Source organism: Polypterus senegalus, chromosome 9, assembly GCF_016835505.1.
Source record: "Polypterus senegalus isolate Bchr_013 chromosome 9, ASM1683550v1, whole genome shotgun sequence".
Lineage (NCBI taxonomy): Eukaryota > Metazoa > Chordata > Cladistia > Polypteriformes > Polypteridae > Polypterus > Polypterus senegalus.
Genome location: NC_053162.1, coordinates 67065754 through 67088670, shown reverse-complemented (window position 1 = coordinate 67088670; position 22917 = coordinate 67065754). Strand labels below are relative to the sequence as shown.

The following is a 22917-nucleotide window of genomic DNA, read 5'->3' as shown; positions in this document are numbered from 1 at the left end:
TGCCTTAGCAGAATGTTTGGGATAATTATCTTGCTGTAGGGTGAAGCATGTCTAGTGAATTTGCAGGCATTTACTGCAGAATTAATTGTGCAATTGCTGTCAGCATTTCAATCATCAATGAAGAATAGTGTGCCACTACCTGTGGCTGACATACATGCCCAGCCCATAACACCCCCACGGCCATGTTTAACAGATGAAGTGGTATACTTTGGGCCTTCGTCAGTCTTTTTATCTCCACACTTTCCTCTTTCCAACACTCTCATTCAGTACAGACTCCAAAAGGTAGAAGCAAACCTAGGTATGTTATGTCTGCCCTAATGGAGCAATGAAACACACCAGAGGAATCATAAACATCTATGACATCAATTGTTCCCTGGATCATGGGGCCCTGAGATGAGGGGAACATGTAGGAAAAGTGTTGTAATTTCTAAATGTGGTGTGACCAAAATGTATGCAGACACCCTTAAATGAAAGTCTGCAGTGCCCCAAACATTATGGAGGGCACTGTGACTTATGCACATTAGAGTTTATAATAGTAATGTTAATTATAAGATCTTGCGCTTGTTTACTGCTAACATTTGCATTTATTTTTATTCATTATATAACATCTTGTGATGATGTCTGTGTTATAGTATAAAGTAAAGAATAATAAATAGAGAGACTGACTGATTAATTGGCCTTTCATAGGTAAATGTGCACAAATTTGCCCTCCAGTTAAGTAGGATCTCATCCAGGGTTGGCTTCTACTGTGCACCAGATGCTGCTCATATTGACTCAAGCTACTGTCATAGAGGAAGTGGGTTTATAAAGAGGAGGTAGATGTAATCTACAATTGACAAATTATTGTGTTTGTAATTTCTGAGTATTTTTTTTTTAATATTACACATTCTGAGGTTGAAAAACCGATACTTCAATCCCTAATAATTGTAGTTTTCTGATTTAAGATATAGAGAAAAAATAGCTCCAGTAGTTAATAAAAAAGAGAAGATGTGAGGCACTCCATTTCTGCACTCACAGTCAATATCCTTACAATTATTTCACACTGGTCCCATCAACACCGCTGTAACCAATGTATTAATCTGCACAAAATGCTGTGCGACAGAAAGCTTGAGGCTTGCAGCAGTAGTAAATAGATTGGGATGCGAAGGTGAATGCAGAACATCAAAGTGAAGTATGTGTGTTTGGAGGTGGAGCAGGAGCTTTTTATTGAGTTGCCCTGATTGTCTGTTTGCCTTATTTAAAAGGTTGCACAAAATGACAGAATTAATAAGGGCAGATTGAGACACCTTAGCCTTCATTTACCATCAAAAAGAGACATTCAAAGCTATGTTTTTATCTGAGAGGATTGATTTCTCATGCCTAAATGTTTACTTGTTCTCTTCATAATTATTCTGGGTTTTGACAAAAAAAAATCCTTTAATGTGACACATCCTTACATCTTTTGAACACACTTACACTGCTGTTCACTTTTTGAGTTTGCATTTTTTTTTCTTTTCCTCAATCTGGGTCTGTTTCTTAAAAATCCTCTACTGCTCATCATTTCTTTTAAACACAAAGTATGGCACTTTGAGATCTGAAACATGCTTTTTTTTAAAAGTAGTGTATACTGTTGCAGAATATTTGCACTGACACTCCATGAAGCAAAAAAAAGTACTTTCTTGATTTTTTCTTTTAAGCTCAATATTCATGTTCTAAGGCTAACTGAAGAAATATATGCAGTGAATCACTGATGACAGTAGATTTTTTCATTTTTAAAAATGTACTCTAAATCAAAAGATGGAGAAAAGAGGGAAAAGTCTCCTTGGATTGATGAACCAGCCGTCATTTTTATGCTAAATATTAGTGAAAAAGAGAAACTCTATAAATGCATTGTGGCTGTAATACCTCAGATGTGTAATAATTTCAAAAATGCTTTACTGATTAGTTTCAAGCACCCAAAAGAATAACAAGACTGTGGAACGAGGGGTTGGAAAAATGAACCCTTCCCATCTATAGGTGGAAATACTACAATATCAAAGATTATGGGGTAGTGTTACAATATTATTATCTCTACCCACTGAATCCGAACACAGGGTCACAGGGGTCTGCTGGAGCCAATCCCAGCCAACACAGGGCACAAGGCAGGAACCAATCCTGGGCAGGGTGCCAACCCACCACAGGACACACACAAACACACCAAAGGGCCAATTTAGAATTGCCAATCCATCTAACCTGCATGTCTTTGGACTGTGGGAGGAAACCCACGCAGACACGGGGAGAACATGCAAACTCCACTTAGGGAGGACCCGGGAAGCGAACCCAGGTCTCCTAACTGCGAGGCAGCAGCGCTACTGTGCCGCTATTATTATCTCTCTATTATAAAAAGAAATCCTGGAAAGCAAAAGCAAGGCGACGATACGTGATCTTCTCGGGAGTTCTCGAAAGACATTTAAAAGACCCGCGAGACAAAAGACACTTGCCACGGAGCATCTTGCGGGGACCGTAAACATGAGACTTGGTGCCAAGAGACTGTGCCAGGGCCGTCTTGCGGGGACATGGAACATGAGATTCTTGCAAGACACGCCCTACTTACAAAAGATATCATATAATGCAAATCAAAGAACACTCAGTCGTGTAAAAGCACGTAGTTCACACAGATCCTATGCACTCAACACATATAAAGCATATAAGGACAATACGGAGAATAGAGACCCAAAGGCGTTGGAGAGAAAAAAAGGCAGATAAGAGATTATGAAACCAGTAAGATTCGAAAGTATTGCAGCGTCCTAGCCAGGTTGCTGCCTTTTTGGTTTTAAGTGACTGTTCGGTCTGATTGAGGGAGGGCGGAGTGCAGCACGGAAGACTGATAGCAGGGTATTGATTGATGCGGTAAGGGGGGTGCGAGATGCGGGGGGATGAGGGGTTGGAGAAGGTGCTAGAAAGTTGTGTTTGGGGCTGCGATTGTTCAAGTAAAACTTTTGTGACACTTTATCATGTCAGTCACTACAGTATCAAAGAAAAGATAGAAAAGATTGCATTACCTCAAAACAAACGGTGATTAATCATCAGACCCAGGTGTAATTGAAAACAGAGCAGGACAAATTGAGGTCAGAAATAAAAGGCAAAGAGTAGACAACAAAGTCTTTTCGCATTTGCATCATTCAATGCACAAAACGTGGATTTACACAATAATAGACCATACGCTATGAGAATCTGTGGTCCTGGAACAGTTAAAGCAACGACAAGTTGAATTTCAAAGAATACACAATTCGGTCAGGTGTATATTTATGATGATGGAGAAGCGATGCAAATTTTAACAGGCAAAAAGAAAGGTAATGTATATATTCCGCGAATAACATTATACACCAAAGGAGATCGTGATATGCCATTTATATTAAAATGTTTACAGTTTACTGTGAGAATAGCTTTTGCTATGACAATCAATAAATCACAGGGACAAACATTAGAAAAAGTCGGATTATTTATTAGAGAAACAGAAACAATATTCACTCACGGGCAGTTATTCGTTGCGTTGTCACAATGTGTTTCCAAAAATATTGTTTTTAATGAAGCTTTAAAGTAAAAGTGCAAATAATGAAATTGAAACAATTCCAAAGAAAAAAAAAATTAAAATTGTATATCCGATTAACCAAACACAGGGGTTGGCGAGCGAAGTGAGCAGGGGGCAAAGCCCCCTAGTGGTAATTTAATTTTCTCAAAGAATGATTTACCAGAAATCAAAGTTATTTTGGGTCACATAAAGGAAAGCCCCTGAGTACTTCAGTGCATTGTCTTAGTTCAGGTGAAGTACAGATCTTTTCAGTATTTTATAAAGAATTTATCTCCAACATTGGGTCCACCATTATCATTCTTAATTTAGGTGTCTTGATACGTTCTTTAAAAATCTTTTTGTTTTATATTGTTGATGTGTATACTTACTTTCTCAGTGCATCCAAACATTCCAATCCATTTGATAACAGTGACATCAGTTCAGTTCAAAACACAATATGTAACCAATCAAAAATTCATTAATTGTGATGCTTGTGGGCTGGAAACAGTACTTGCCCTATGCTACTATGCTCATTATTTAGATAGCTTTCTTTAGGTGTGAATACACTACGTTAAACATCATTCCATGTATTAAATGATACATGTGGTCAGAGAATGACCAGCCTATTACCCCCAGCTAAGAAACAATATTACTAAGTCAAATTTTTGTATGTTTACATTACATTAGTTTACAGTCAGTAACAATGATGATTCGTTTTGATATAAAATTGTATACTTTGCGGTTAGTAGTTTCTATCCTATGAAGTGGCTTCTATTTTTATTGTTGTCATTGTTGGTATGTCTACTCTGCACTATTAACATAACTTGTATGATCTGAGTTGTTGCTTAGGACCTCATTCTAGTTTTCTGGAGTTGTCATGCTTCCACTAGAATCTATCATCAAAATATAACATTAATTTTCACCCATACGCAGATGACACCTAGTTATATCTTTCTTTTAGACCAAATGACATTTCTCCAATATTGTCTTAAATTAGATGTGTTAGTGAATTAAAGAAGTGGATGGATGAGAACTACTTGTCTTTAAGCACAGATAAAACAGAAATGTTAATTATTGCAGGGAAAGATGCTGATTGCAACAATATTTTGCCATCCTTTAACTCATTTGGGATCACCATTAATTTTACTAAATGAGCCCATGATCTTAGGCATTATCTTTGACTAAGGCATGCCGTTTAAAACACACATTACAAAATTGTCCAAAACATGTTTATTCCATCTTAAAAATCTTGGGAAATTAAGACATTTTCTAATTATATGGGATACTGAGAAATTAATTCATGCATTTATTTCTAGTAGGATTGACTACAGCATTGTGGTGTTCACTGGATGTTCAAATTATTCTTTATATAGCTTTCAGTTAATTCAAAATGCTGCTGCAAGATTTATTACAAGAATAAGAAAATAGGAACACATCTCCAGTTCTTAACTCCTTACAATGGCTCCCGATTAGGTTTAGGGAAAATTTCAAAAACTTCTTTTTAACATACTGTATAAAGCCTTAAATGGCAAAGGTCCTGCTTACTTATCTGAACTTATCATTACTTAAAAACCAGAGTGCACATTACGATCTCAAGATGCTGGTCTGCGTATGTTTTCAGGATTAATAACTTAACGGTGGGAGGTCAAGCTTTTAGATACAGAGCCCCAAAACAATGGAATTGTCTGCTTGTTACAATAAGAGATACCCTGTCAGTCTTACCTTTTAAATTCTGGCTGAAGAATTATTACTTTAGTTTAGCATACCCAGACTAGAGTTGCTGATTAACTGTGCATAAAGTATCTCTGTTGTTGATATTTACAGTTTGTTACTAACATCCATTCTGTTTCTCTTCTAAGTACTCATATGTGGCACTTAGCACCACTGCCCTAATGCTAAGTTGATTGCCTGCCTAAGGAAAAGTCATTTCTGATAAAGGAGCACTGGAACCATTGGGTGGAAGGGCATAGGTTGTCTGGCCCAGCACTAACTCTGCTGTGGAATGGCCAGTATGGGAAAGTTAGCTTGTTGGCCGAGGTCTCCAGGACTCTGAAAAAATCTGAATCCTCATATGTGATAAAATATACTCTTATGTTTTGCTTTGTAGCTTGTACTATTACTATTGTACTATTGTATTGTATTCCTGAGATGGCAGTAATAGATTGGCTATCTACATCTGTGAATAGGATTACTTGTGTTCTGTTTTGTATATTGTATTTACACCCATTTTTTGACACCCATTGCATGCCCAGCCTACCTTTCCAAAGATTTCATCCATTTTTTTCCATACATTGGTTTTTGGGAGTTTTTTCTTGTCTTCTTAGGGATTCAAAGCTAGGGGGGCTGCCAAAAAACAGGGCCTTTTAAAGCCCATTCTGGCACTCCTTGTGAGATTTTGGCGATACGAAAATTGATTGTATTGCATTGTGTTCTGAGTACTGATAATTGTAATTGTTATTTTAGAGTGATAGAATGATCTAAATGGACACATTTTTTTCATATGAGTACAGCTGATATTCATTCATTCATTTTCCACCACTTATCCCAATCCGGTTCGCGGGGGCAACAGTGAGGCCCCTACATCCCTTTCTCCAGCCACACTTGCCATCTCATACTGTGGAATTCGAAGGTGTTCCCAGGCCCTCTAGGAGATATATTCCTCCCAGTGAGCCCTTTGTTTTCCACTGGGTCTCCTCCCAGCTGGTCGTACCCATAAAATATCCATAGGGTGGCATCCTGGGGGCATCCGTATTAAATGCCTAAACCACCTCAGCTGGTTCATCTCAATGGAGAGGGTCAGCTACTCTACTCTGAGCCTCTCCTGGATGTCTGTGCTTCTCACTCTATCTCTAAGAGGGAGGCTGGTCACCCTGTGGAAAAAGCTCATTTAGGCCACTTGTACCAGCGATCTCATTATTTTTGGTCATTACCCAAAGCTTATGACCATAAGTGTGCATAGGGACCTAAATCGACTGGTAAATCGAGAGCTTCTCCTTTTGACTCAGCTCCTTCTTCACCACTACAGATCAGTATGGCGACCACCTAACATTTTTCGCTGCCCTAATTCGTCTGTTGATCCCTTTTCCCCTCACTTGTGAACAAGACCCCAAAGTACATAAACTCCTCCACTTGAGACAGTAACTCACCTCCCACCTGGAGAAGACAGTCTACCTTTTCCTACTGAGTACCAGGGCCTCAGATTTGGAGGTGCTGATCCTTACTCCTGCTCTTTCACTCTTTGTCACAAAACCATCCCAATGTGTGCTGGAGTTCACAGCAATAGAGATGCTTAAATATATTAATTAAAGGATAAGTTTAGTATTTTCCAAGTCAAGTTATTTCTTTCTAATCAAGGTATATATTAGTTCACTACATGCACTTGTGTTGTAAAAAAAAAATTAAAAAAATGTTTGTTCCTGTAGTTTCTGAAGAAATAACATCAGCTTGAAAAATACTAAACGTATTCTTTGAAGAAGGTGGCAAAAGAATAGTCTGAAAATGAACAGGGGTCTGTTACACATGAAGTCAAAAGATCAAAACTAAAAGACTAAAAGCTTTGGAATATGTGGGCAAGCAAATGGGTCAACATCAGGAAATAAATAAACACAAATAAATGATTTTCTAGTCCAAAATGTGAGTACAAACATTTCAAAGTCAAAAGGTAAAGCAAAAACCTTGCCTACCTATGTTTCCTAAACAGTAAGTGCAAGTAAGTTTTTTTTAAAGATTTTAACCAAAAGTTAAATAGTAGATAGATAGATAGATAGATAGATAGATAGATAGATAGATAGATAGATAGATAGATAGATAGATAGATAGATACTTTATTAATCCCAAGGGGAAATTCACATAATCCAGCAGCAGTATACTGATACAAAGAAACAATATTAAATTAAATAATAATAAAAATGAAAAGAATTAAAATAAAATTAATGTTAGCATTTACTCCCGGGTGGAATTGAAGAGTCGCATAGTGTGGGGGAGGAACGATCTCTTTAGTCTGTCAGTGGAACAGGACAGTGACAAAAGTCTGTCACTGAAGCTACTCCTCTGCCTGGAGATGATCCTGTTAAGTGGATGCAGTGGATTCTTCATGATTGACAGGAGTTTGCTTAGTGCCCGTCGCTCTGCCACAGATGTTAAACTGTCCAACTTTAATCCTACAATGGAGCCTGCCTTCTTAACAAGTTTGTCCAGGCGTGAGGCGTCTTTCATCTTTATGCTGCCACCCCAGCACACCACCGCGTAGAAGAGGGCCACAACCGTCATGTTATTGTTCAGCCATCTTAAATGAAGTAACGTCACATGTAAATACACTATGTAAGTATGTGATCAGCAACAAGTGTCTTTACCACAAAATGTAGCTTAAAATGATGCTGGAATGATGAAACCATAAAAAACAAGAGAAGAAATAAAATAGGTTTAATATAAACAAAATGAGAACAAAAAAATCACTTGGTCTAAAACTAAGATTCATGACAACAAAAATCAGAATCACAAAAAGCAAAATAAAAGTCTAAACCAGAAGTTTGTCTAAAAGTTTAAATCTTTGATAGTCCTGAATTATAACAATAATTTCAGACATGAAATGCTATCTTACATGTAATGGATGATATGATATCATAGGTCACATGTCATGTTCATTTTTTACCTAGTAACCGTGCAGCCTTTTGATTACCTTTTCTTCATATATGCATCACGTAACTCTGAAATGTATGAAAATGCAACTGGCATATCATGTGATCCATGTTTATCTTGTGGTTATTGCAGTGATTCAGTGCTTTGAACTTCCACCTTTTGTATAAATGTGGATTGAACCAGGGGCCAAGCCAGTTACCTCCGGGTTCAATATGACTGCCCTGGCAACATGGGGTACCCTTGGTGGATGAAAACAAATCTTTGTTCTTTAGTTAGTGGCAAATTCAGTGCAGAAATAAGGACGTTAATAGAGATTGGTTCTTTTGGTTTCTTGACTTACTTTTGGTTTATGTCTCACTGTTTCCCCCTTTTTTGTTTTGGTTGCTCTGTATTTGTTTTCAATCTTCTGATTTGTTGCTAATCCCTTTTGACTATTCTCTGGCAATGCATTGTCAATCTCCTGGTAATCCTTAAACTCACAATAATCCTATGGGGTGCTGTCCCTTATCAGATACAACTGGATAACTGATCTGATCCAGTAGATGTCGCTAATGCGCTCATTAATGCTTTGCAAGTTTGCAAGTCCAATAAATGTTGTTTCTTTTTAAGCATGTGGCTAGCTGTATTATTGTGGTGGAAAACGTTTGCGTCATGCCTAACCAGAAAAAGCAAGCGGTCAGTTGTTGGAATTTTCAGAGCAGCTTGCAATACAAAAATGAGCATGTGTGCAAAGCAGCCAATTTAAAGGAGCTCCATAACAGTGGTGTTATTAGTCATGATGGCCGTTCTTTATCCCAGATTAATGGATCGACCCTAATGATGAATAGATAGCTGTTGCTCATTTGGTGGAGGGCTGGATAGGCAGCCTTTAGTGTTTTATTTTTATCTATTTCTTTCTTTTTCTGTAAGGGCCTATGTACATTCAGGTCCTCTGGGGACTACAATTGTAGCTAACGGTTAGCATGACTTTGTGTATTTTCCAGAGCTATGGAACGTGGGGTGAAATGGTTGTACAGTATACTCCATGGTATTGTTTTGAGTCTGTTGAGCTTTGCTTTTTTTGTTTTCTTCATCCTAATAAAAAAGTGATCACAAAAAAATGTAACAACAAATACCTGACTGAAGGCAATTAGGTGTGAGTAGGTCCAAATGCACGAGACAGTCTTTTTAGCTCACTGTAACTGAACTACCATATTGTACATTGTTTTTAAAAGAGAACACAACTGGTCCAGTTAAGTGTCAGAATTTAGTTTTGTGTACTAAAATTGTGGAATAGAAAATGGGTTTAAGAGAAGTCCAAGCCTTAGCTCTCTGCCCAAACTCAAAAGAATTCAGTAAGACACACACAAATTCGTTTCTAATTTAGGGGCTACCTACATTCAGTACTTGAAACCCCTGTGATTCTACATGTTTGGAGTTGAACAGAAAAGCTATAAGGGCCAGAGTTTGTGTTCCCCAGAATTGTCCCTCTAGACAGTCAAAAGAAGGCATCTTAAAAAAGTGATGTAAGTGCTTCATACAGTTAGCGTAATGTAACAGAAAACGAAAGACAATATGAATTAAACACAGCGCTTACTGTTAGATGTTGTGTCAAGTAAGGAAATGACCCAGCCCAGTGATATGAAAGTTGAGACATCAGTGGGTCATACTGTTTAATTCCAACAAATTGAAAACAAAAAAGTGCTTAATGGTGCGATGAAAACAGTGCATATTAAATGAAAGGAAAGAAACCTTGATAGTTTTAAATTAATTTTTGGTTTTGACTATTTGACTATTTTTTGCTGTAAAGAGTTTGTTGAGTTGCTTTTAAGGGTTTGATTTTTGGTGTGCATTAATATGTTGATACTTTTGTTTGATTTTGTAGAGTTTCAACAACAGGGCATTTGCCCTTCAGGGATGTAGTTAGATTAATCCAGTTTAAGGGTAGTCTGTTGGGGAAATGGCACTCTCTGTATAATGTTGCAAGAGTCATCCAGCAAGGGCCAGTTAACCTGGCTTGGTGGTTTAGTGGAGGTGAGAGTGAATAAGACAGAGTGCTCAGCGCACCTTAGTAGAAAAGGGGCTAGATGGCTCAGGGGCTGGCTGCTTTTAGGAGTGCTAGGATACTCTTATTTAGCCAGTGGAAGCTCCTGATGTTAGGAGTGTTGAGGAGCTTTATAAATTGTTGTGAGTGATACAGAGCCTTAATTTTGAATATTGCTTATAAGGTTGTATTTTACCCAGGGAGGTGTTGTTTTTTAATAGGGTGAGAGCCTTACTGTCCTTGTTTGGAATTTTTCTCTTTTTTATCTGATTATTGGGGTTTATTTTTCTTTTTTCTTCTATACATATATCTGCATATGATCTGTTTTTAATGGCACTGATTAAATAAAACTACTTATTTTTTGTTACATCTGCATTATCCTTGACTCTGCTTTGGCCAGCCTTGATCCCTGTTGGTCCCAATCTACCAGCAGGACACACACCCGCCGGTGGCTTGTGACAGACAGAATTAAGATCTCTGGTCCATTTGTTAAATTCTTATAAATACAAAGTTTCAGATGAGTTTGAAAATTGGGTATGTATTGTGAAAAGCATCTGTAATTTTTCATCACAGTACACTTCATGCTGGTTTACTAGTAATTTGAATTGGGACTCCTAACTTTGTGGTCCCACAAAGCGGTGTAAATATGGTCTCCATTATTTTATTTTCAAAACTGTTCCACTATTTTTCCCATTTATAGTATTTAGGCTGTGGACGATATACGCTGTGAAAGAGGACAGAGTTTACAATTTAGAAGTATTATTTGAAAAACACTTCTAATTATGGGGGCTTTCGCAATGGAGCATTGATTAGCACTGCTGCTTTACAACTCCATTAGGCTGCAAGCAATGAGTGTGTTTACATGCTTTAATAATCCTGTTATTCATAGAAAACCAGATTTTTAAAATGCTATATAAACCCTTATTCCAGTCAGCGGAAATGGGATATTCGTAAATGAGGTTAACGTATGGATTTCTCTGCAAGTATGTGGCCATTTAAACCCTTAATCGGAATTTTGGAGATTGCGCTTGTCCTGTGCACTCTGTTAGCCTGTGGATGTCTTTGCTTTGCACACGCATCCAAAAGCCACAGGTATAAAAATGGTGCAAGTGTCCACAAAGAAAGATTTCCTACTTGGGTGATGGGACTATTCCTTCTCCTGATTGAAATAAATGATCTCAGTGTTTTAAGAAGTCGCTAAATTTATATTGATAAGCTGAATGTACAGTGCTAAACTCAAACTGTCTCGAGAGTCACAGTCTTCATGCTTGTTTTTGGATTCATGGCGGCCATTGATAATCTTTTTTTCGCACATTTGCATGACATCTGAGTGCTTTGCTGGAAGAGAACTCCACAAGTGGACAATGTCAGTTGGGGTTGTTAAGAAGCCAGGTTTCTGCCTTTTCTGCTGGGTTACTCACCTTATCCTGGTTTTGTGTGTGCATGTAAACGCGCTCAAGGCTCAAAGCAGTTTTTGTTCATTAACTTTCTTTGGAGCGCCAAGTGTAAACTGTTAATCAAGAAGTTATTTTACACTTTTAAAAGCATGATAATATCAATCAATCTTTATGTATGGGTGCCCAGTAAAACCGATTTCAAGGCAGCAAACCAAAAGATTTCAGGATAGCCAAAAGAAAAAGTAATTTAAGTAAAATATGAAATTATGATACTGTATATAAATGTAATGATGACTATAATGTCACTTTCAGTTTAAAAAAAAATTATTTATTAACAAATTAGGTGAAATAAGCGTGATGATAAAATGTAAGCAGTATGATTTCTATTTGTTGTAAATTAGTTATCTTCCAGACTGGCACAACTGAATCAGTGCAGAAAGAAGTAAAATATCCACAACCTGTAGATGACAAAACTTTTAAAGAGAAATGGGGGATTTGTTTTACAGATTAATGAGAAATGCTGTTCTCTTTAAACAGTGAAACATGCGTACATTTTTACTGCTCTGTGAACATGCATTCTGACAGGCAAGATGATTGACTGCTAATTACTGTGCAGACATGCATGCAGTGGTTGGGTAGCTTAAGGTTTTTACTCGGTTTCATGTTTTTTCCATGCAAGGTATTCATTAAGATAAAAATTTGAGGCAGCAGGTGAACATTAGGTGAAATCCCTCCTAGTATCAGGGAACCAAGACACATGCAACATGCATCTTTAGGCGTGACCTGCAATGAGAAGGACACCATACAAGGCTCTCCCAGGGATTAATGAAAATAGATAGATAGATAGATAGATAGATAGATAGATAGATAGATAGATAGATAGATAGATAGATAGATAGATAGATAGATAGATAGATAGATAGATAGATAGATAGATAGATAGATAGATAGATAGATAGATAGCGGATTGCATGCATGTTTTATTCCACTCATGAGCTCATTAAGCACTCTGATACAAGCAGACTCTTTTGCTGTGCACCAGGGGAAAACCACAGATTTGACATTATCACCATAGCACACACATGGCATAGTAAAATTTCCATGTTTGAAGAGTATGTCTCATTTCATAAACCCGTTAAAACACACACTAATGAATATTAAAAATGTGTTTGTTTGAGCTATTTTCATTGTACCTTTCTTTAATGAAAAGCAAAATAAAATGTATATATGGTGTTTAGTAGCTGCCTGATTGGCTTAGGTTTTTGTAGTGGGCCTCGTTGCACAAATCATTCCACATTTTGGACAGTGAAAGTCATTAACAAGCATAGGGCTGGCACATGAGATTTTGTTCTCTCTCCTGATAAAGTCAGCTTATTATACAATCAGAACTCAGTAAACTGTGAAACACTTTGTCCTCTATGAATAAAAGCACAGCAGAGGTGGTATGTGACTTCTACATTTAGGAAAATTCAGTGATCACTGCAGCTCCGGGGAAGGCCCCTTTGGTGTTAATCTCACTTACTTTGATAAAACTGAGTGGCGTAAAAAAAGATTTTTCAAATGTAGTACAACTTTATTCATATGCAGTGTAAGAAGTATAGTAAGGGCCAAATCAGTGTTTTTACTGGCCACAAGTGATCACAACCATGTGTAATGGATGTTAAATACTAAAGGAAATATATTCATTTATGTATTAGTGTTATGTTTTAAACACATAAAAATATTACTTTATTGTCCTCAATAGTCTGTCAGCAGAACACAGTCAATTTCCCCTTTTACTATAAAAAAAACATAACCAGAACAGAATAAGTAGCTTCATCGTTTAACCAGAAAATAATGAGAGCGGTGGACCTTAATAAGCCCTAAATCACCAAGGACTTCTCACTGCATATCAAGCTGATAGCCATTTGTCACTCTTGAAAATGGGAGCCAGGCTGGCAAATATGACTGTACACTGCATGCATTAAAGAGCTACTTTGGTCACATTATCATCACAATCATAGAAATATCAAAATGGGCCAGTTTTCTTGCACTCGGTTCCTTAGAGTATTGACCTAAATGCACCAAGCTTGTCTGGGAGCATTTTGACAAGATGCCGCATAAAAGCAAATGATTACTGCAAAACAAGAAAAACCTGAAGTACTAGATATTCTCATTTAGTTGATAATGCAGTAGGTCACTAAAAATTAGGGTTTGCATTTTGTAGACATGAAGCATCAGTAAAATATTATTTTTAAGCAACTAAATAACGGAAATGTGTGTTATTAATTATGGTTAATATGTACATTAAAGTTTGACATTATAATCTGTCTGTCATATAAGCGAATACTTTGTCTTTTTAGTAAATGATTTATCTTTAAACTACTTTACATTTTAAAAGTCTTAAAACTGGGAGGAATGCTATTTAAAAAAATGAATTGACTTGAAAACTCTAGTAGCAGCACAGTGGCACAGTTGGTGCAGCTGTCTCACGGCCCTGAATCCTGACCCTGTCTCTTTATGTGTGAATTTTAAATGGTCTCCCCATGCACATCCCAAAATTGTGTATGCTTCTTCAATTGATAATTCTAAATTAGCCCAACATTAGTGCCTACGCGAATATGTCAGTCAACGGACTGTGTGAGTCCAACATTGGATGGACTGGTATCCCAACCGGAATAGAGGCAAGTTCCTTGCCAGTTTGGGAGCCATAATGGAAACACAAGAATAGTCTGCTATCCCAATCAGGATAGGTGCCAGTTCCTTGCCAGGATGGGAGATTTGCTTGGAAGGACAGATGCTAGTTGATCCTGAGAGTTATGGTCCCCCCTCCCACTGTGTCCAAAATGGCAGCTTCCCACATATGGATAACTGCAAGGAAAGGTGGGAATGAGGTATATGTATATGTATATATATTTATATACAGAGCACACACACACACACACACACACACACATATATACTCAGCAAAAAAAGAAACGTCCTCTGACTTTCAACTGTTTTTACTTTCAGTAAACTTAATGTGTAAATATTTATATGAACACTAAAAGAGTCAACACCATAAGACATAAACTAAAAATGTTTCACAATATGTCCCTGAATGAAGGGAGGCTCAAAATCAAAAGTACCAGTCAGTATCTGGTGTGGCCACCAGCTGCTTGAAGTACTGCAGTGCATCTCCTCCTCATGGACTGGACCAGATTTGTCAGTTCTTGCTGTGAGATGTTACCCCACTCTTCCACCAAGGCACCTGCAATTTCCTGGACACTTCTGTGGGGAATGGCCCTAGCCCTCACCCTGCGATCCAACAGGTCCCAGACGTGCTCAATGGGATTGAGATCCGGGCTCTTCCACTGCGAGGATGATCAGCTGTCCTCCCTGTCTCCCTGTAGCGCTGTCTTAGGCGTCTCACAGTGCGGACATGGCAATTTATTGCCCTAGCCACATCAGCAGTCCTCATGCCTCCCTGCAGCATGCCTAATGCACGTTCACGCAGATGAGCAGGGACCCTGGGCATCTTTCTTTGGGTGTTTTTCACAGTCGGTAGACAAGTCTCTTTAGTGTCCTGCGTTTTTAGAACTGTGACCTTAAATGCCTACTTTCTGTAAGCTGTTAAGGTCTTAACGACCATTCCACAGGTGCATGTTAATTAATTGAATATGGTTAATTGAACATGTATGGAAAACATTGTTTAAACCCTTTACAATGAAGATCTGTAAAGTTATTTGGATTTTTAAAACATTATTGTTGAAATACACAGTCCTGAAAAAGGGACGTTTCTTTTTTTGCTGAGTATAGATATATATATACATAATATATATAGACATGCACATCAGTGATATCAAATATATTTTATTGTAAACTAAAAGATACTTTCTCTCTTTCTCTACATCTGCAATCTTTGAAGTGTACATCACTTTATTGATAAAAACCTGGTTTCATCGCTAACTTGTAAGATTCTGCAAACATAGTGTAAATAGGAAACAAAGACACCTTTACTGAGATTCTGCATGGCAAGCAATTACATATGAGCCAATGAATAGAGACTGAGAATTCCAGATACTGTCATGTTTCTGCATAATAGAGATGTGCACTCTTTTTCATTATGATTAAAACCTCGAATCAATGAAAGACCTCAATTTTCTTGTCAGCACCTGGGTTTTTCACAGATGTCTGCTCTATACCATTGATTTACATTACTATATTTGTTGTAATCTTGTGAAGAACTCTTTATCTTATTTAAACACAACAATGAACAATAAATGTCACCCATCCGTCTAATGCTACATTTGCATGTTGCAGACAAACTCACCCTTGATGACAGATGTAATAATACCATGTTAATTAACACACAGGAAAGGAAAAGATATTAAGTGTATTGACGAGATGCTTTACTAGCAACAAATTCTGAATAAAAACAGAAAAAAGAAAATGCTTTACGAGATGACAAAGAATACATTGGGCCTTTAGACTGTCAGCATATAAAATATGACTAAAACAGCATGGCTGAGTTTGTCCAAGTAGTTACTCTTGGAAGCAAGCAAGTATCTAAGCTTTAAATATGCTTAAAGCCAGAAAATACATTTCTGCCTCAGTTTAGCACTCCGCTGTAAGACAAAAACATATATTTTCTTTCTTAGATATGAATGGTGGGTGGACAGCAGGTTTGCTTTCTAGATGTTTTTTGTTAGGAATTTGAAAACTACACTTCTTTTTATGTGACTGTTCAACCTACAGTTATGTGTATTGTCTATCACAGACTGACAAACACCTGACAAGACATTTGCTTAATCTTGCAGCCATTTTTGTTTGTCTCTCCCTGCCATAGCTTTCAAAGCCTTGTCAAGAAACTGAAAGCTGCGATTCTTGAAATAATTCATTAGATTGAATAAACAAGCAAAGATGTGAAATTTCAGTTCCACACTTGGCAGGGATTTTCTGGCGATGAAAAAGCCACTGATTTGGTCTCTTAATTTGAGAAATTTAGCAAACTTTGTGGTAATGGCATAAATTGAATTTACACTGTATACAAATGTTCACCCAGTGATGCTGACTTGGGTCAGCAGAATTGACAGAAAGAGGTTTAGAAAAGGTGTTTGTGTTTTTATAGTCCATGTATTTGCATGCTATTCCTATTGACCTGATTTGTGTAGCATGTATTATAATCCCTTTTGCAGATTTGTGTTTTTATGTTTTATAATGTTCTGCAAAAATATGATGTTTTAATTTTGTTTTGATATTTTTCATTTCTTCCACCTTAACCCGCAATTGCTTCATCCTGGGAGTGACGTTAACCTGCATCCAGGTCCTCTAACTTGCAGGGAAAACTCAGAAGCTGGTGGCAGGATTGGCACTCAGGCCACTTTAAAAAACCTCACCACAACCTCCAGTTTGTGGATTTCTCTCATATATGCTACCATATTGTTTATGATTGCTAAGACTATTGCTGGGCATATAACTCGCAGGTCATGTGATATATGACATCATAACAGGCATACTGTTATGTAAAACGGGGTGAGGAACTTCAGTCCTGGGGCCTCATGTTTAAACGGTGCGTACGCACAGAAATGTTGCGTAAGAACTTTTCCACGTTCAAATCGCGATGTATAAAACCTACACTTGGCGTAAAGCCACGCACTTTTCCACGGTACCTCATGCCTTGTCGTACGCAAGTTCTCTGCTCAGTTTTGCAAACTGGCGGCACCCAGCGTCAAAGCAATGGTACTGTTCTTGTGTGATTACTCATTATTTTCATGACGCGGCTTTATAAATACACAGAAACTAACCGCATATTGTTTATTAGTGTAATGCATCTGATTGTAATTAACTCGTAACAATATAATGGTCCAGGGAAAAGCCATAGTATTCCAAATACCATAACTACTTTAGCGTTGTTACTCTCACTTCTTCTTCTTCTTCTTCTTCTTCTTCTTCTTTCAGCTCCTCCCGTTAGGAGTTGCCACAGCGGATCATCTTTTTCCATATTACTCTCACTGCACGTTTGGAGTATTTATATCACTGTATCTGAGTGTGAATCACAGCAGCAGCTGATCGGAAAGAGAATTATCTGTATACAGCTTTAAGGACACGCTGTCTCAGCCACTGCAAAATGTTTTAAAGCCTTTCCTGTATGGACCTCGCGGTTCAGAAACAGTTTAATCCCAAGAACTTTAAATGCACTCAATCAATTGCTCCTTGTAGAACGGTTTGTACTTATAAGTACAATCACCCCACTGTAAACTTGCACTACAGTTATAATATCTCACAACCTGGGCCACAAGCGTGTATTTACATATGATGACGATATCATTTTTAAGGTGAAATGCAGTAAAATATGTTTGTTAAATTATACACATAAAACTTTAACTTCATTTAAATAATCTATATTCTTCACTGGGAGTGTCGTGAAGGATAGAATAATTAAACATGTACTACGAAGATATTTCAATGTTCTTTAAACGTTTTGAAGAATTGGCGCTAAGCTTACAGATAGCTTAACGTCTATTACAGAGCTGATTGTATGGCGATCGGTTACTTGGGGAAAGAAAAGCAAGGACTCTTGGGGCGGCCACGCCAATATATCTATACTAATAAAAGGCAAAGCCCTCACTCACTCACTCACTGACTCACTCACTCACTGACTCATCACTAATTCTCCAACTTGCCGTGTAGGTAGAAGGCTGAAATTTGGCAGGCTTATTCCTTACAGCTTACTTACAAAAGTTGGGCAGGTTTCATTTCGAAATTCTACGCATAAGGGTCATAACTGGAAGCTATTTTTCCCCATATAATGTAATGGAGTCTTGAGTTGGAGATGGCGTGGGGGGAGTTTGTGTGACATCATCACGCCTCCTACGTAAGTACGTAGAGAACAAGGAAGAACTCCAAGCACAAAACGCCATTTCACAATTGAGAAGGCAGAAAAACATTATGAAGCAAATGATGCATATGCGGAAACAAAGCACGGCGTGAACCGTAAGTTTATATTAAATTAAGTTCATAGACAGGCTGCCACTAGCGTTTGTAATTTAGTGCCTGCCCATATAAGGCCGTCCATCAGCGGCAATCCAATACAAACACTGCGGTAAATGTTCACGGGTGAAGGACTGTGCTTATGCAGAGGAAGATGAGATGGTCAGGGTGGTGTTTGGCACAAACTCATTGAAACTGCGAGAGAAACTTTTAAGTGCGGGTCTTAGCTGACATTACGAGATGGCACCAGTACAGCTGGGAACCTTCGATGCAAGAACACCAAGCGGCTCACGTGAACTGGCGCAATGCGCAGACAAAAAGCAACAGTTCCAAAGAGTGCTGAACAAAAACCGAATTACACAATTGAGAAGGCAGCAAAAAAATATGAAGCGTCTTATACATACAATCATATTCATAAGTGCAGCTACTGCGGAAACAAAGCACACGGTGGAAAAAGTGAATGTCCTGCTAAAGGAAGACAGTGTAAAAAAAACCCGTGCATGCAGTTTGTCACATCACAGATAAAAGGAAGACGAGCTGTTTATTGATGCAGTAAGGAACTAATCGATGAATGAAACCTCTTATCTTTACAACGATTGACAAACACGGAATGTAACTTGAACACATCCTACAAATACGAGCCTGATTGAAAGAAATAATGATAATCAAATCCTTGATGACAGCAACATTCAATAACACTCACAAAACAATTACTGTATATTGACAATCATGTTACGTTATTTTTAAAATGTTCCCTTTTCTTTTCATAACTTCTACTTCTCCACTGCGTACACGGGTATATATATATAAATGTATATATATATATATACCCGATCTACAATACATACTTTAGCATAGACAAGCCACACTGTGGCAATTGTAGAGTCTTCGCCTCTAACGCCGACATTCGAGGTTCGATTCCCGAGAGGGGGTGTACTGACTATGTACGCGCGCTACCTGATTCATTTTACCTTCGCATCTCCTTGGTTTGGGACGTATGAAAAAATATTAGGTTAACGCAGAATCATGTTACGTTATTTTCCCTTTCTTAGCACAAGCACAGCTGAGAAGCTTCGATGCATGTACTCCATAAGCGCATTAAAAAATAGCGCATTTAATCACACTTTCAATTCCAAGCAAGCGGGAACTTTTGTCAATGCATGATTTCCTGGTACATCCATTACACTGATGCACACATCACAGCTACAAAAATGTTAGAGTCGGAATAAAGCGCGTTCCTACGACTGATCATTTCGACTACCCGCGAAGCCTTGATAAAAGCATGGTTTTGTGCACACTGAAAAGCAAGCAAAATTAGATGCATTACAGAAAGCGGACTTTGTGGCTCTTACTGGGGATCATTGGACTTCCGTGACCGTTAGTAATTCTAAATACATCTAATTACAAAATGTTCAATGATCACACTGTTTTAGCCTAATGTACAAAATAATTTTGGCTAATGTTACTCAGAGTTTAAAGAGTAAGCTGGTCAAATTACCTTTTATGTTTCTGACTTATTTTTTAAGAAGAAAACTGCACTTTATGTTGAAATTTTGGTTATTATTATTTAAAGACAATACTATTCTGAAAATGTACTTAAAGTACTTAAACTACCACTTTATTTTTAAGTCTGCCCAATTTTAACCAGGGATGATATTTTTGTTTCTGTTTTGAATTCAAATGCAGTTTAAAAGCTTTTTTTCAGAAATTAAAACAGCTTCAGTTTACAATATTCATGTCCATGTCTATTATTTGATTCTGTCGCCCACTAAAACCGTTTTAAATTAAAAAAAAAACATTTGCGATTTGGGGCAAATTTACGTGTGCGATTACATACGATTAATCAAGATTAATTCTTACACAGCCTCTAATTAATTGGATTAATTTTTTAATCGAGTCCCACCTAATATATATATATGTAGATATATATATGTAGATTTGTATATATATGTGTATATACAGTATATATGTAGATATGTATATGTTGTATATACAGTATGTATAGATGTGTATATATATATATATATTTATATATATGTTTATATGTATATATATGTTTATATATGTGTCTGTGTGTGTATATATATATATATATATATATATATATATATATGCCAGCAACACTCATGACAATGACAAAACAATTACATTGTCAATCATGTTACGTTATTATTAAAATGTTTCCTTTTCTTTTTACTTCTCCGCTGCCAATCACAGGTATTTTGCTATATATATATATATAATATAAATAGATAGATATGACAACAACACTCATATCAATGACAAAACAATTACATTAACAATCATCTTACGTTATTTTTAAAATGTTTGCTTTTCTTTTCATAACTTCTTTAACACACTACTTCTCCTGGCCTGGTATTCTGCTAGTATTGAATATAAAACAGAAAGAGAAAATAACAACACAGCTAAAAACGCAGCGACAAATTTCGACAAAGATAAATGCTTGTCATGAGCACGAGGCTCATGAAACACATGTTTAATAATGTGCTTTAGCTCCTATCATCATGAAAATGATATCACGTATACATCTCAGTATTTTAGTTATTCAGAAAGCTGTAATATCACGAATGTAATGGACTCTGTGTCCAGTTGGAGGAAGAGAGCCAGTTTAAGAAGCAAGTAGTGATTCCCACACATAGATCACATACGATTAGAAGATCAAATACAAAACAAAGCATTTAACGTGCTACTTTAATTACGATGTAATTTTGAGAAACTGGTTAATTAAACGATTTTAAGATGAAGTTTATAATGTTCTACTAAATGACAAAATAAACTACGTGATTAAAGTGGAAAATTCGAGATTAAAGTTGACATTTCGTGCTTTTTCCCCACCGTGTGCCTTTTTTCTCTGTACCCTAATAAACTTTCATATGACACTCAGACAGTAGGCTTACAACTCTTCTTTTCACGGGAACTTTGATATGTGACTTCTTTTTTATTTCCGGCACTGTGCGATTTTGTGAACGTGAGCTTTCAAGTTTCTCCAACACGCTATGTCACTCGATCAACTTCATTTTGTTGATTATACCACGGTTTATTTGAACAAATAGTATGTTTTTTCCTTTGCCTCCACTTGGTATTCGCTGAAATTCTTATATTTTCCTCATGCTTTTCCCATTGTCTTTTCACAGAAGGCTGCGCTTAAGGGTGATTTATATTGATTTGCATATTCAAATAGGCGTAATTCTGGGAGGATTTGGGGCGTTACATAATCTTGGCGTGCACGGCGTTAGTTTTCACGCTGATCGGGATTTATGTAACGGAAGGGCGTGGAAGTTGATGCGCACAGATTCCTGCATCTGGATTTTTCTGTGCGTAAGCACATTTCAGCTTTTGTGCTTACGCCATGTTATAGTGCGAGTTCTACGCACGGCGTTATACATGAGGCCCCTGGTGTGCTGCAGTGGCTATAGATTTTTGTTACAATTGCTTACTGAGAAGTCTATTCCTGCTGTTGAAGCACTTATTGCTCAAGTGACACTTTTCTGCTTCATTTAGTTATCTTGCTTGTTAAGATTTCTCACCCTTAATTACTTATTTTAGTTTTAGCAGATGCATTCACTGTTTTTAATTGCTCCTTATTAGCAATAATATGTAAATGACAAAGGAATTAGCAGTTCTCCATTCTAATTTTTTCCATTTACACCTGTGTGCATTCATCATAAAGTATTTGGGTTAATAAAATGTTTAGAAAGAAACTGAAGACTGTGGAAGCTGGCCCGGACACAGACAGGCAGACACGTTCATGTCACCCACAAACACGTTTATTTACAATAGCAAGTCACAAGTGCAACACAAAACCCCCAAAGTCCCCAAAGTCCTGGCCACACAATGCCTTCTTCAGACCGCCTTCTTCTCTCTTCTCTTTTCTCTAGCTCAGCTCAGCTCAGTCCACTCCACTCCCGACTCTCGCCCTGAATGAAGGGAGGCGGCCCCTTTTATTATCACCCGGATGTGCTCCAGGTGGGTTCCGGCAATCTTCCACGGACACATCCCCGTGTGGCGGAAGTGCCGGCTGCATCCCCGGAAGCACTCCGGGTGTCCCTGCTCCTCTTCCCCCCAGCACTTCCTGGTGTGGCGGAAGTGCTGAGGTCCAGGACTCCAAAGGCATGGGGGCGCCCCCTGGCGGTGACCACGGGCCCCTACAGGGTGGAGCTTCAAAGCTCTGTACCCGTGGCCCCCAAAGGAACCAGGGCGGTCGCCCCCAGATGGTCTGGGGAAGGCGCAAGCCCTCCTCTGGTCCTCCTGGGCATCCCGGTCAGGTCGCCACCCCAGCCACCTCTGACAAGACAAAAAAGTGAAGGACTGAGAATTGCTTATCCGGTTTAAACTTTAAATCATTTAGATCAGGGGTC

The 22917-nt window shown here is 37.8% G+C and overlaps 1 protein-coding gene across 1 annotated transcript in view; it reads left to right on the top strand.

Annotated features, from left to right (window-relative positions):
• Window positions 1-22917, top strand: part of si:ch211-186j3.6 (neural-cadherin) — a 631501-nt gene that overhangs the window by 47291 nt on the left and 561293 nt on the right. The gene's annotated exons all lie outside the window — the stretch shown is intronic.